General features: G+C 34.7%; 1 long non-coding RNA gene across 1 annotated transcript in view; it reads left to right on the top strand.

Annotated features, from left to right (window-relative positions):
- The window catches only part of LOC140683959 (uncharacterized), a 117,446-nt gene that overhangs the window by 16,398 nt on the left and 85,730 nt on the right, over positions 1 to 15,318 (top strand). The window lies entirely within an intron of this gene.

Genomic DNA, 15,318 nt, shown 5'->3' with positions numbered 1-15,318 from the left:
TGCAGTAAGAACCTTCCAGTACTTGTACTCAACCTGGGATGCAAATGGTAGCAATATCACTTCATTCAATACTAAAATAAAGTGCTTATTTAATAGTTATTCAACATAGAGCTAGATTTAATAGGAATCAATGAATCAAGCTACAGTCAACACTTATCTATATCTATAATTAATAAATAAAATTACTAAGTACGTCAGAATAATTTTCCCTCTCAGCCTAGTGAAATTCTTTAGTTTATATATAGAGAAAACTCTTCAAGAAATAGATTAGATTTGCTTTTGATTATAGTGTTGCATGAGTGAAAGCCCCAGTCAATGAGAACAGTAGAGAAAAGAGCATTGATAAAAATAGAGTCAAGCAACAATAAAATGTAAAGAATGAGACAGAAATTGCAAAATACTTCTGTACTAAAAGTATTTTCTCTGTGAACCCAGACACTGAAGTAATTATAGAGAAGAAAAATTCTGTTAAGCCAAGAATTTTCTTGTGCACTGTGATGTTGCAAAAAAAGGTGAATATTATATAACTTTGGCATGCCCATAATTTAAGATGCTCATTCTCTTCTCATAATATGCTGAAGCTTTATGTGCTCATCTTTTGCCTTTAATTCATTATATTTGGGTTATTGTATAATCCTGACAAATAACCAATTATGTGGTTACCAATTTGGGTCCATTATATTTTGTTTCTATTTAACATATTTTGGGCCTTCCGATGTCTGACTTTGCCAGCAGTAATCTCATTGCTTTGTTTAATTAATTTAATTTGTCATACTTTTATGAAAATAATTAAACAAGGATTTTATGCATTCTTTATAGTATTTACCTTTCCCTTAGCTGTTTAGACTTAGATCCAATGTGCTGTATCTTTATTTTCTTCTTATAATGAAAGGAATTTGAAGAAGTACTGTTATCAACTTGTTTTACTGTAGTTTGTTTTTAATTTGAGGTGACCTTTGCTAACTCAAGTAGGAATCTTTCTACTAGCAAACATGATTTTTGAAGTAATACCTATTAGTATTCTGTTATAGGACTTATCTTAGCACCTCCAAATTCTAATTCTCTTTCACAGTTACCTTAAATACTTCAAGGCCGCTGTTATAACATGGTCTTATGTGTCCCAGAAATAAACTATGTTCTAATAGTCAATAAAAAATGTTGTGCGCAGAGGTGTGTCTTAAACCTAGCTCCTACAGAAGGCTGTAAAAAATCTATAGGGATTTAGCACCTACAGAAGACTGGAAGAAACACCATATACCCAGTCATACCTAAACTGTGGCCCATGAAAAGAAAAAAAAAAAAAAAGACAGATATGTGTGTAGGTTATGTGAATTGAAAATAGATTAGTAGGAAATTTTACAGAATTACAGAATATTCTGAGATGGAATTTGCAATTACAATTCTCATGTGTCTATCAGGAAGCTGAAAAAGAGAATCTAGGCAATACAGCTCAGGTACAGTGCCTATATCTTTTGCCATTAGGGATTCCCATTCAGGAGACATTCCCACTCAGGATTAGGGAAGACTGGAAACATGGAAATATATGTGGGATACCTATTGACTCAAATTTGGCCAGTTTAGTCACTCTACCTGTCCAGTGCATGGTAGCTTATCCTGCTCTTTCTGTGCCAGCAGTACTGTAAACCTGGCAGGTTTCACAGCTGTTTCAAAGACCAAGCACAGTTTTCCTACCCTTGTAAACCAAGGCAAAAAAGGACACATTCAGAATTTTGATGTGTATTGTTTCTCCTGCCCAGCCATGCTGGGCTCTGTTTCTAAATCTTTTATGTTAGACATAAATTTAAAATGATCTACAGGGAAGTCAGCATTTTTACTATATGTTGAGAGATAACTATAATTTACTTTTAAGAATGGTTAAAATTTATAAGTCCAGAAAGTAATCGGGTAGAATATTAAGACTTTGAGGCAGTCAACACTGAAATTTTAAATTGACAATCAGAAGAGTTTGGAACAAAAGCCATTCCCTCCATTCTTAAGAACAATAGCACTTAGTATGGGACCTTTATTTGTTACTGGGCTTACACCAAAATAGTTAAGTGTGATTGTGGTCCATGGAGACTAGGTCTGTGCTGTTAATCCTCCTATAAGGGTAATGTGATACCCTGCATACCTTCCTTTCAGGAAAGGAAATTCAATCTTGAAATCAGAGAAGAAAGTGTAACAAACACTCTGGCAAGGAGATATGATAAAATAAAATGCAATTAAAAAAAAACACGAAAATTTGGAAATGAGTGACTACAGCCAAATGTATGGAGATGAAATGAGGTGCAGTGAAAAGGACCAAAAGGAAGAAAGTTAAACAAAGAGAGAGGAGAAGAAATTAAATGTTAAAAAAATATAAAATTATGAAACAAAGTGAAAGCAAGAAAAGTGAATGGGATGACATGAAGTGCAGGAAAATGGACTGAAGTTTTCCCAATTGATCCTCATTGAAATCACAAGATTTCATTCCCTTTCCTGAAGGGAATCAGAAAATTGTAGAAATAAATACACAGACTTGTAAGTACACTGGGTTTTCAAAATAAAATACATTAAAAATATAACTCATAGAAATTCCTATTACTCTAAATATGCACCTATATGTATATTTCTAATTATATTTTACATCTCTCTGAACTATTTAATTACAGAATTCTTTCTCAGTCTAAGAACTTGCTATCAGAAAAAGACACCTCTGACAGTGACTATGTGAAATGCACTATATTGGTTGAAACATTCTTTTTAAAACTAATTTTGCTAAAATAATAGTAAACATCTGTGATTCTACTAGCAGAAATAACAAAAGGAATATAAAAAATGAGATACAATTATTCCTTCTTGATTTATTTAAATACTGCTGCCATAGTGATCTTCTAGCCATGCTTCTGAGTTTATTGCAGTCTGTTTCTGGATTTATTTGCTTTCAGGTTCTAGCTCTTCTGTTATGTTCTTTCCTTGTAAGCACCTGCAAAACCCTGCAGTTATGAAGTGCTATTTGTTATTCTTCCTATTTTCTGGGGCAAGTGGGAGACAAGAAGGACCATAGGTCACCATAAACTTTTTAGGTCAAGCAGTTTGGATTTCAGATTCCCCCAGAGCTGTCATGCTCCTGCTTTCTCAACAGCTAACAGCATATCATAAAATGCCAGTAGTTTTGGTGTCAAGAAAGGAGTAAAAAGCAAATCCAGAAAATAAATGTAATTCCTGTTTATTCTGAAAAAAGGTCCTGAATATTGTTGCAGTTCTGGAGGAGTTTCTGAAATTTATTTTTCAGTTGGCCTTACCAACAGTCCCTTTAGATATATGGGGAGGTTCTTGCTGACTAGAATGCAATATCATCAGTGTTCAACAAAAACATGATGCAGAGAGTCTATTGACAGCTTGTATTTTGCCATGTGTTTTCATTATATGTTTCTTTGTGAGTAGCATCCTGTTCCACCTGTTTAGTGACTGTTGTTCAAAGCAAGAAAGAAAAGGAAACTGTAGTAATTCTGAAAAATATCAAACATTGGATAGACACTTGTAAAGGTAAGGTGTAAAAATAATTTGTAAAGGTAAAAGCCTTCCTGCTGTATCTTCTTCCAGCCTTCATATGGATGCATTTTCACTATTGTTAAGGACAGAGAGGTTCAACACAGAAAATAAGATTGCAATATAGGACTCTAAACTTATTTGTATTGGAGAGTTTTTTTCAATCTGTCAGTTTCCAAGCAATGTGCCTTTTTTTCTATATACCAATTTCAGCCACATTTTTTACATGATGTCCATATTAAAGCAGAAGTCTGTGAAATACCAGCAGCTGATAATTTTGCAGTTGCATGAGGAAATTTGAGCCTTTTGTAAAATGTGTCCAGCAGGTTATAGAAAATCTGGGGGAAGAAAGGGCACTTTTGAACAAAAATGCAAACATCTTGCTATTTTTCATGGTAGCTAACAGAGATCTTTCTTTTACCTTCAATGGTAAATTCTACTTTAGTTAAGCAGAGCAGTAAATTAACTTCTGGCATTTTGTATCCTGGACAGCTGCAATGCTCAGAGACACAGGAATGACAATTAGAAAATAATTTTAATGAATACTGAGGTAAACTGAAGGGGGAAGAGAGTTGTCTTAGTCCAAATCACTTATCCAGAAAAGATTTCATAAAGCTAATGTCAAAAAATATGCAAAGGAAATGTGCTTTCTCTTTTCCTGAAAAAAAAAAAAAAAACCAGCTGAATTTTCATCTATTCCTGGCATATTTGCCCTATATGCTATGTTTTCCATCTTATCCCATGTTAAAATAAATTATGTACCATTATTTATGGACTAAGTTAGAAAAGTAATTTCTTCTCCAGTAAACAACATAAGATGCTATAGCTCCTTGAAAGAAATTAATTTAAAAAATAATTAAATTATGGTTTCTTTTTTTTAAGAGTGTCTTTAGGGAAAAGAAAATACTTCCTATACAATTGCATGAACAGCTAAGTCTATTATACCCCGAGTTTGTTCATACTCTTATATAGAGGATTTTTTGGGACTGTACTATATAAACAGTGCTTTTGCACTACTATTTCTTTTTCTTCGTTTGCTTTTAGAAAATTAGAAATGCTACTTCATTAGTCTCTAATGGTAAAAAAAAAAAAATTAATTCAGCACTTTGATTTTACTTCAGTTTCCAATAGATAGAAAATATGGCAAGAAAGAGAATGATTGCCTGGATGTCTTTGATAATTATTGTATTGAGGAAGTCAGTTATTAGGCCAGACTCAAAAAATCCCCATTTTTGTTTGACTTTCCTTCTGTTTCAGTAAAGTTGCACACTATTGCTTTACAGTGGTTTATGTCTCAGTTTCCATAAATTAGTTTGTGCAATCTGTTTCTATGACCCCAGGATTCTCCTTCTGTTTTTGTGAGGCATATGAACAGAGATGCTTAGACTGGAAAATTTAGTAGAGCTGATAATTGATTATTTGCCCTGGAAAGTAAACATCAGCTGTGGCTAACATTGAGTTGGATGGGTAACTTCTATCACAGCCTCACACACCACCACACAGCAGGAGGGAAGGGAACTTGTCAGCTGCTCACAGATTAGAAGGAAAGAAGGGGGTTTTTTTTCTCCTTGTCAGACTAGCAAATTGTAACAGATTTCTAGCACTGGGTGTAAGATAGAGACTGATGTGTTCGTGTTGGTTCCTTCTGTAGCTCTGACCCCCTAACATCAAACCAATCTTTGAGAGCACACATGTATGGGAGAGAGGAAGGGTTGGTGATTAACATTACAGATCATGGATACAGCTAGAAAAGGAGAGAAAAAAGGTGATATAAAGAACAGAGTGGGCTTCTTGAGGTACTTGAGGCTCGGTTCCCTTCCCTATTCTTACATTTTCACATCTATTTATGTTAGTTAATATTTACCTCCCCCTCATAACGGTTAATAAAGTGCTTTTCAATGCACTTTGATAAACCTGAGATCTGCAGCAAGAGGCAGAAGCATCAACAGTAATTTTCCATGAGATTAAAGCAGAAGAGATGAGCTATTCAAACAACAGTTCTGTTCCTGTTCTTTTTACCTTTGAGATAAAAAGATGGCTAGGAAAGACTCAAGCTTTCTGTTAGGCTCCATGATCCCTTGCCAGGTTTTCTCTCATTTGCAAAGGGAACAAGTGTGCCCTCCACATTTTAATTTCCATTTTAGAAGGTCTGTCTGTAAAGGCCTGGAAAGTACACTTCTTTGCTATTAAGTTATTATAAGCAGAATTTATTTTAGCATGACCATAGACAATTACTTCTCATAACCGTAATAATTCTTCTTTCATCTTAATATTTGCTCCTGTTCCTTCAATATTTGCAGACTTTATCAGCTTCCCTTTTCTGTTTTACTTCTATAAACTAAACAAGCCAAGTTCTTTTAATCTATTTTTCAACTAAAGAAAAAAAAAAAATACAGTCATCTAATCATTGTAGTAGTCCTACTATGGAAGCCGTTCCAATTTAAATTAACATTTCTAAACAAAAAAAATATATACATGCAATGTTTTGAGGTCTTTTCTGTTCAGCAACTGATTCTCAGTTAATTTACCAGTAGCTTTAAAACACTAAGTCTCTTGGCCATTCTTCTGTTTGTTAAATTATAGCATTACCTCTAATTCCTTTCCTGTCATTTCATGTCATAAGAAAGGAATCACAAAAGCATTTGTTTCCCTATTATAATTTATTTTTGTTTTCTTTCATTTTATGTGGCTTTTTTCCTTCTCATTTATAAATCTAGTAATAATAATAATAATTTTAAAAAGGCTTTGATTAAAGGTGTCATGCCATCACAACCAGAGAGTATATTATAGTGATTAAAAATCTTGCTATGGGCCTAAATGTGTTGTTTGCTTGTCTCCTTTTAAATATTACAAGTAACTTTGAAAATCAAGGTCAAGGTTTCCTATGTCTATAAAATGTCCTAAATGTTACATATAAACACAGATGAGAATATGATGCTGCAATAAAGTATATCTATTATTTGTTATCTATGCAGAAAAATGTTATATCAGTGGAATATTTATTTAAAAAAAATCAATAAAGCTGGTGTATCAAGTGTTTTCTACTGATCTGATACTGCTTGTGGATTTAAGCATGTTGCCTGTGGCCATCCTGCAGCTTTAGAGGAAAATACCTAGAGGTTATAAAGCTGACTGTGATGCTGTACCTTTATTGAATAAGACTGAGCAAACAAGAATGGGAAAGAGAAGGCATTTGATCACAGTAAGTTGAGCTTCTATTACACTTATTTTTCTTGCCAGTTTAAGATTTAACAGAAGAAAAGCAATATAATGAAAACATAAGGTAACAACCCATTCATAGACATTCTTGAAAGAAAAGATAATACATAACACAATGCAGTTGCAGCAACTGTTAGAGAAAATGACACAGTATGTATGGAAGATAAGATGCAAAACTCAAAGCTTAGGCTTTGATCATATTTCCTTTGGGATCAGCAGTTCATGCCATGAGACAGATGCAAGTGGAAAAGGGAGGGAGATATAAACCATCTTCACTATGAAGTATTTACTAGTCATGATGACAGGTTTCTTATTGTTACTGACAGGAATGCTTTTCAAGATATTGCTAACACTTTTCTTTTGTTCCCCTGTCAAATACCAAACCTGCCTGTTTAAGCATTTTGTTTGATCATTGTTGTTGGATGCCCTTGGTCCTAGATTATCCTGCTATATGAATTAACATGAAAAATCCTATATTTATTTTTCAGAAAAGTACATCTCTAAATATACAGAGAGAGAGATTGGCAGAGAGTGGTGGGGGAGAAGAATTTTCATTTCTATAGAGGGTTATTAAAAGACCATTTAGGTTATAGTGATATTTTGAATGGGACTCAATTCATAGTCTTTGTTGACCTACTGTGCTGAGGTGAATTTTATTTAGGCAGTGCAGATATGTAAGAAAAAATAAAAACAAACCAAAACCACAAGAACAGCATAGTTCAATATTAAGAAGTCATATTCAGATGTGATATATTCAGTGGATCTTTGCTTCTCCAGAAGAATTCCAGTTCCTAAAATACCAGGTTTAAATTCAGTCCAAAGCATTTGAACTGCAGCCTTATTTGTGTCACATCCGTCATAGAATCATAGAATGATTTATATTGGAAAGGACCTTAAAGATCATTGACTTCCAATCCCCTCTACCATGGACAGAGACACCTTCTGTTAGACCAGGTTCCTTAATGATCCATTGAACTTGACCTTAAGCATGTCCAGGGATGCAGCAATTCTCTGCTGCTGTTGTGCTTCACCTTCAGTCAGTTGTGTAAAAAAATAAATCCAGAAGTGCTAATTAGCTGAAGGTAATGACAACAGAATGTGTCACTAACCACTGAAATATAGTCTAGGAATTAAAAAAATAATCAATAAATCATCACACTTTGCTAAATCAAATCAGTCACTATAATAAACCAATGACAGTGCAGTGATGTATAGAAAATACTGAGTACAAAATACCACCTATCATTGTACCCCAGACCATAATTCACCAGCAGTTAAGATAGAATGTAGTTTAATAAAGTCTGTCAGCAGGTGCCATTATACTGAGGAAGACTGACTTGATAGTGTCTATGCATCCAGTGAAACTCCTATCACTTCTAGAGGCAATTCAATCTTATGCTGCTTGCAGCCCTATAATTGGAGCTTCCCTCCTTTTTTGGGACTATTCCTGTTGAAAACTGAATTATGAAAAAAACAGGAATAGATTTTTTTTTTTAATATGTTCTCTTGCAAATATATCTTCATACTTTGGCTTCTAACACAATGCTTTTTTCCCCCCCCATAATTTGATAAATAACTCTTCTTCAGTATTTTTAATTATCAGAATCAAATGTCAGTTGTTCTCCATTCACTGTGGGTTTTGCCTATTTGTTTTGCTATTATTTGATTTTTTTCCATGTACATAATGAAAAAAAAATTTTTGGAAATTGATTAATGACTAACTGCAATCGTGATGCTGTAACTTTAATTTCTTCAGAATGGAATGAAGAGCTGCTGTATTAGTTTTTAATTTACAAGCTGGATGTCCAGGGAGCAAAAGAAAGTAAAATGTGTTTTAGAACTTAAACTCTAGATGTTTATAAGCCCAATAGTAATAATAAGGAAAGAAATAATAAATCAGGTCAGGCACAATATAAGTAACTCTGAATTTAACCTGAGGATGGTAAGAGTATATGTGTCATATCTAAGAATGCAACAGTCTTGCAAGCTGTTACTGCTGTGACAACATAGATTTTGTCAAGAACACAGCCAAGCTAGGTGTTGTACACCTTCATTAACAGAACAAAAGTGGCTAATGTGTAATGCTGTTTTTTATGCCATCTGTGACACTGTTGGTGTCACCTAGCACTCTGCCTTGCACACAGCAGGAAAGTACATTTGCAATAGATCGAAAGATCAGCTCTCCTGGGCTCCTGCAATCCTGCATCCCACAAGGTAAGCCTGTAGTTTGGTCTTTTCCATTTTACCCTTATTTTGTGTCCAGATTTCCTACATTAAAAAAAAAAAAAAAGGTGTCTAATAAAATTAGGTGCATTTTTATCAGCTCTGAAAACCCTGAATTGGTTGAATTCAGTGCAGTGGTTAATTTAAAAACAAAATGCAGATCAGACAATTCTGCCCAGCTGTCTTCTGTAGAAATATTTTTATAAGATCTAAAAAAGATTTGTAGCATTTTTAAATCTCATAATGAGATAGCCAGTGTCATGGCAGCAAAGGGTAACTTACCCCTATGATGTTCCTTCTCAGTGTCAGCTCAGTTCTGAAGGAATGATGTGTAAACCAACAGTGCTGTCATGCTGTTGGGCACCACCAGCCACTGTGAGCAGTGCTCCCCTTGTATGTGACTTTCAGATAGCACAGAAAATCATGGAACATAGGTAAACAAGTGGCTGGTTTATGAGACCAGTGGGAGAGGTTGCTAAGCATTGAACTCTCTAGTTTAAGATAATAGTTTAGGTCTGGAAATTAACATCATATGTCTTGGATTATTTTAATGTATAAATAACTGTAATGAGAATCCTCACTCTCTGCTGGGTCTTGCTGAAACCTAAAGCTCATGATAGGTGCTTCTTCACTGGATTTATACTGTTTTTTAGTTTTGATGTTTATTTGATAATCATCCAAAACAATGATTAGTCTAAATGGTTATTTTGGCAGCTTTAATTAGGTACCAACTACTATGAAGTTAATGTGTAATTTTGTGGTTTGGTACTCTGAGTATCCTGGCATCCAGTAATACCTGAATGACTTTCTATTATTTCTACTATTTCTATTTCTGACTGCAGGTGTTGGGTTTCTGTAAACATTCCTAGGAATCTGCCTGTGACATAATTTCTCAACATACGAAAAACACTTTTGTAGACTCTTCCTGCATTTCTTGTCCATTCAGACTTTCAAAAGCATATGTTTTTGGTCCGGAAGTTCAACTGAAGAAATAGCATGGCTAATATGAGGTATTTAGCTATCCTCAATACCTTAAAAAAAGTCACTCCTCTACCTTGACAGCACCGATTTACTGATTAATGGCCCATCATCTTGCCTTTGTATGAAGCAATTGCACTCGGCTCCTGCTGAATTATCAAAGGAGCTGTATAACAGACTGCTGCACACTGCAAATGTTTCTACCATTCAAAACTCAGTGAGAACCAGCACATCATATTAGGACAGCAATTCCCATTACCTGATGTGCTCCTGAGGCAGTTGACCTATTGTTCCCAATAAGGACAATTTGGTAGCTTGAGACTCTACACATCAGTAGCCTCCACTGGACTGATCTGTGCCCCACTAAAATAGTGTATTCACACTTTCAGCTTTCATTTCTGTTGTGGGGCCCCCACTGAGAAGCCAGCTTAAAAGGATTTTCACAGCTCTTAGGCCCTCTTATATTTCCACAGAGACTCAAAGTAGATCTTAACTAGTGAGTAGTTAATTGAGTTGACTTAAATCAATTGACTTAAATCAACAGTAGGCCTGGAGTCTGGGATGGATAAATGATAAGTGTCTTGCTGTTGAATGATCCTGACAGCAAGGTAGAAATGAGAGGTTCTGGAGGTGTCATATCCTTTCCAAACACTTCAGTTAGATCTGTAGTGTTCATGCCACCTTGACTCTTGGGAGTATATTTGTTTTATGGAAAAAGCATTCACTCATTGCCTGAATGACCACAAGGTACAGATGTTCTTTTGAGTTTTTTTCAAAGAATATTTTGTTATTCTTTTCCTGCACTTTTTTGTGCAGCTTTCAAATGTGCTGGTGCACCTTGCCCACCTGTTTCACTGCAGCTGCCTTGGCTGTAAATTCCTTCTCTGATTTTTTGCCTTCCTAAATTATAGTAGTTGTGGAGATTATAAGATGCTGTTTCTATGTCTTCTGCAGCACTGTTTGCAACCCTGTTCACTTTTTAAAAAATTCTTCTCATTTGTTTCCCAAAGATAATAGCATTTGTTGTGGGGGAAGAATTCAAAGTAGAGAATGGCAAGGAGAATAGTAGATTTACTCGAGGACTTGGGAATGCCAAGTCCTGGCACATAACAAGGTAGGAAACCATATATTATGCCTAGTGCTGCTTATTCTCTGTTTTGAGAAGCAGAATTTCTGTGTAGAGATAACATAGGTGTTTACAGAGACTCAGAGTCCCTCTCCAAGACATGCTTGAGCTTCCTGTCTTGGGAGAGAGATCAATGCAAAGGTCATAAAAAGCACAGAGAAAATCATAGAGGTAAATTGTGCATGTGCCAGACCCTTTGATATGTTGAGTCTGAGGAGCAGGTCACACATGCTTTTTGTCCCTTCTAAGATGGAATGAGCGTAGCAGTGTATGTGCCCCAGCTTGCTCATGAAATCCTCCAACCATCAAGGTCATGGAATAAATCTATTCTTATCACTTCAGTTGTGTGTCAAGGTCACCTTGGTTATTTGCATCTATGATTGCACAGTATTATATTCTATAATTCATGCTGATAGATTCAATAACACTTGTGGCTGATATCAAAAACCATCTTTTCTTAAGGCTGGAGCTAGAAATTATCAAGTGTCAGGCTCTCTGGCCCTGAAGTTTGTATTTCACTCCTGCCAGCACTGTGTTTCTTTATATGTGCTCATTTATATGTGCTCATGACACCATTTGACATATAGCTTGTAAGGTCTTCAAGATATTATATGTCAACAAGTTAATCAATTGAGGAGAAGGTTCATTAACTGAGTAAGAACAGATGTGTGCATAAGGTAACTTATTCCTCATTAAAGGAGAATGTGTATGACCTTTGGAGCACTTAAGCCTCAAATAACTGATGGGTAGCTGGTATGGAAGATTATCTTTCTTTGAGGATTTTGTCCAAGCCATGTCATGATAGTTTATTTTACATATAGCAGATAATGCTCAATAGATCTTTGTCACACTGTAGAATGTGTGATAGATTCTGACAGAACTTAGTTGATGTAAATAACATATTTATTATAAGTAAGTGGTTTACCATGTTTAGCTTTTGAATTTTTTTTATGGCCATGAAGTGGAGATTTACAGGACTCCACTGCTAGAACTATGCCCTAAAATAGCTTTTACTCTCACTACCAAATAGAGACTTGGATAAAGAGCAAGAATCTACAAGACTGTTTTTTTGAAATTGTCCTCAGTAGCTATTTGGCATTTGATTACTGACCAATGGTGATTTACCTGCCCTCTTTCCAAGCCACTTCCCAGCAAAACTGCTGATGAACACAGTCCCATTCTGCATGGATATTTTCTTATTGAGTGTTTGTTGAAGATAACTACCAGTAGGATTGTATGTTGCAGTGGCAACAGCAAAAGGTTGGGCTGAAAAACATTGGACTCTGATATTCATCATAAATTTTAGAGATTGCTTTTCTCAACATCTCTACCCTTCTGGTTTGTTGTGCTTTCTTTACTGATAAAGATTCAACACAGACTCTGAACGTTTCCTACAATTCTAATCCCCACAAATAAAATAACTCCAGGGCATTTAGATAAAAATATACCATTTTAATCTTTCCTTTTTCAGTTTGCACCCTGTGGAGAAGGCCAACAAAAAAGGTTCACCACTTTTATCACCCTAGTTAGAGCTAGTCAGAAGACTGTGAAATCAGATACCCTTTTGTCTGTGTGGTAATGTATCATCATATTCTGCCCTAAATCTTCTTTGAGCTTACTGACCCAAGAGTTTTGTCAGCTTCAGTTCTCTTAGCTTCTTTCTTGCCCCATGTTAGCCTCATAATCTATACATCTATTTCAAGTTTCATTGAGATGTAAAAAATGATAATTCTTAAAGAAAAACTCAAAAAGCAAACACACAGACTATCAAACAACTTAATGCTGTCCTCAAAACCTCATGATTTTTTAAAGATCTCTAACATTCATAAATGTGTTGTTTCAGCATGTTAATAAAGACAGCAAATAACAATATTTAGTGCTGGTAACAATCTGAAAAAAATATTCTACTCTTTTCTTTCTGCAGTGCTTTGGAATTAATTTCATATTTAAAAACCTGTATTTGTTTTCTCTTGGGTTTAAGAATTTACAGAAAGTTATCTGTAGTTAATTTGAAACTTTCTGATAGAAATCTATCTTAAAACCTCTGGTACAGATTTTGAGACATATTTGTTATAATGCCTGCCTTTTGTGCTTTGAATTTCACCATTTAAATGCTTATCACTCAGGTCTGGTCTAGAGTGTGATAAAAAATGTCAACAAAAATATCCCTAATCTGAGTCCAGTCTAAGTTTGTTTTAGAATAAACATCTCGATTTTCATTCTGTGGTTATAAATTTCACTCTAACACATCTTGCAATGTCCTGCTTGAGTATATTCCAGAGAACCTTTTTTCTAATTTCTCCCAAATCTTACCTTAGGTCTGGAAATTACTTATCTATGGAGGGCTTTAGTTTTGACTACCAGTAGATCCACAGAAAATTGCTAGGGTTAGTTCAAGCAAAGGCTACTCCTATCAGTTGAAGTGCTACATTTCTTTATTTGCTGGATCTGAAGGTAAGGGCAATCTCACTCTTTACTTCAACTTTACTTACTGTGAACAAGAGGTGATAGAATATAACAAGCCTTCTACATAAAACATTATTTCAGTTGCTATGTACTAGACAAAAAAAAAGGCATACATGCTGCAGATTTTTTTTATTAGAAAGTAATGTCTTAACAGCACATTTTCTAGTTGTAGCTCCAAAAATAATCCATTTAGAGTACATTTATAATAAATAGGAAATGTTTTGTAGATGCAATTGTTATGTTGCATGAAATCACATCCAAATCATTGTTTTTGTGATTTAAAGTACTTTGTATAACTGCAGTTGTGTAATGAAATGAAGATTAGTGTGCGACATGTATGAGACTTGCAATGTAATTGCAAAGAAAAATTACTTTCTTGCATTCAGACTAACATTTTAGAAAATGTTAGGCTGAATGCAAGGAAAATCATTTGCATTTATGAAGTCAAGCCCAAAAGAGACATTTTTTTTCTTTTTGGAAAACGTGAACCTAAAACTGAAACATGGAAATTAATTAAGGATTGCTGCGTTGAAGTGTATATCTGAACAGGCAGAATCAAAAGTGCCAGCAAAATGAAGATTTTTTATATTGAAGTATCACCATTCTAAACTGAAAAGAGAGAACACAAGAGGCTAAAGAAAGGTTCCAGTGGTAACACTGTCTAGGTAAGATAAATATATGGCAGAGCCCAGAAATCTGTACCAGAGGGCTAATCTTCTGGGATTTAGATTAGTTAGAATTATTTAACACATTCTATTTAGAAGAAAAATATTTTAAACAGTCATTGAGCTGATTTTATTACATTCATTGTTAATTTAAACCTAGGGAACAGAATTGATAATCTAAATTTTTATCCATTTCATGTCAGATCCTCTGTCATTAAGTTTCAGAATTCACCTGTCAGTGACAAAGAAATTTGATATGGGTGTTGCTTGTTAATTACTCTAATATAGTTTTTGTTGACGAGATACGAGAACAAGAAAAACACTGAAGATAACTGAAAAAATCCCCTTACCTGCATAGTCATGTATTGATGTTTAATGTACAAATATCAACATGAATTAAAAAGTGAGTTTAGGTAGGGACAGTCCGAGTGAAACATGCAGAACAAAGAGCACAACTGACCCTAAGGGAAAAACAGGCCAGGAGAGCAGTTAGAATAGAATGTAGATGTTAAAATAAAATGTATCAGTTAGAATAAAATGTAGAATGCAGGAGGAAAGGTGCGGTTGTAGTTAATCTGCTAAAATTAAATTAAATTACTAAAATTAATTCCACTCCCTGAGAGTTGAGTAGGAATTTTACTTCTGATTCCAGTGGGAACAATTAAGCAAAGTCGGTCAAGACCCTGACTCAGTCCTATTCTACATCTTACAATTATTTGAACTCAGTGGTGGGCTGATTAGATTTTATGTATAACTTTTTGCTAAAATTTGCCCTGTTCTTTTAGGAGAGTGCCAAGGCCATGAGAAAGTGGTAAGAAAAGTACTTGTAGCAGTAACTGTTTAAGGTAATAGACTAGTTTAATGTGATTGGAAAATATTTAAAAATCTTGAAGGACAATCACAGAGGTAGCTTGTTATAGTCTTTTGGTTTACTGTAATATTGATCCTAATTCTTGTACAGAAAAGTTGAATAATATTTAATAATGAATGTCTTGTGTTAAATGCTACAAAAGGCAGAAGCACCTATTATAGTTTTGTAATAACTCATAATAGTCTATCTTCTGTGCTCCATCCTCTTGCTCTAATTGGTGAATCCCTGAACAGACAGCT

This window comes from Taeniopygia guttata, chromosome 4 (genome assembly GCF_048771995.1).
Source record: "Taeniopygia guttata chromosome 4, bTaeGut7.mat, whole genome shotgun sequence".
NCBI lineage: Eukaryota > Metazoa > Chordata > Aves > Passeriformes > Estrildidae > Taeniopygia > Taeniopygia guttata.
The sequence above is the reverse complement of the archived record's forward strand: the minus strand, read 5'-3'. Positions and strand labels throughout refer to the sequence as shown.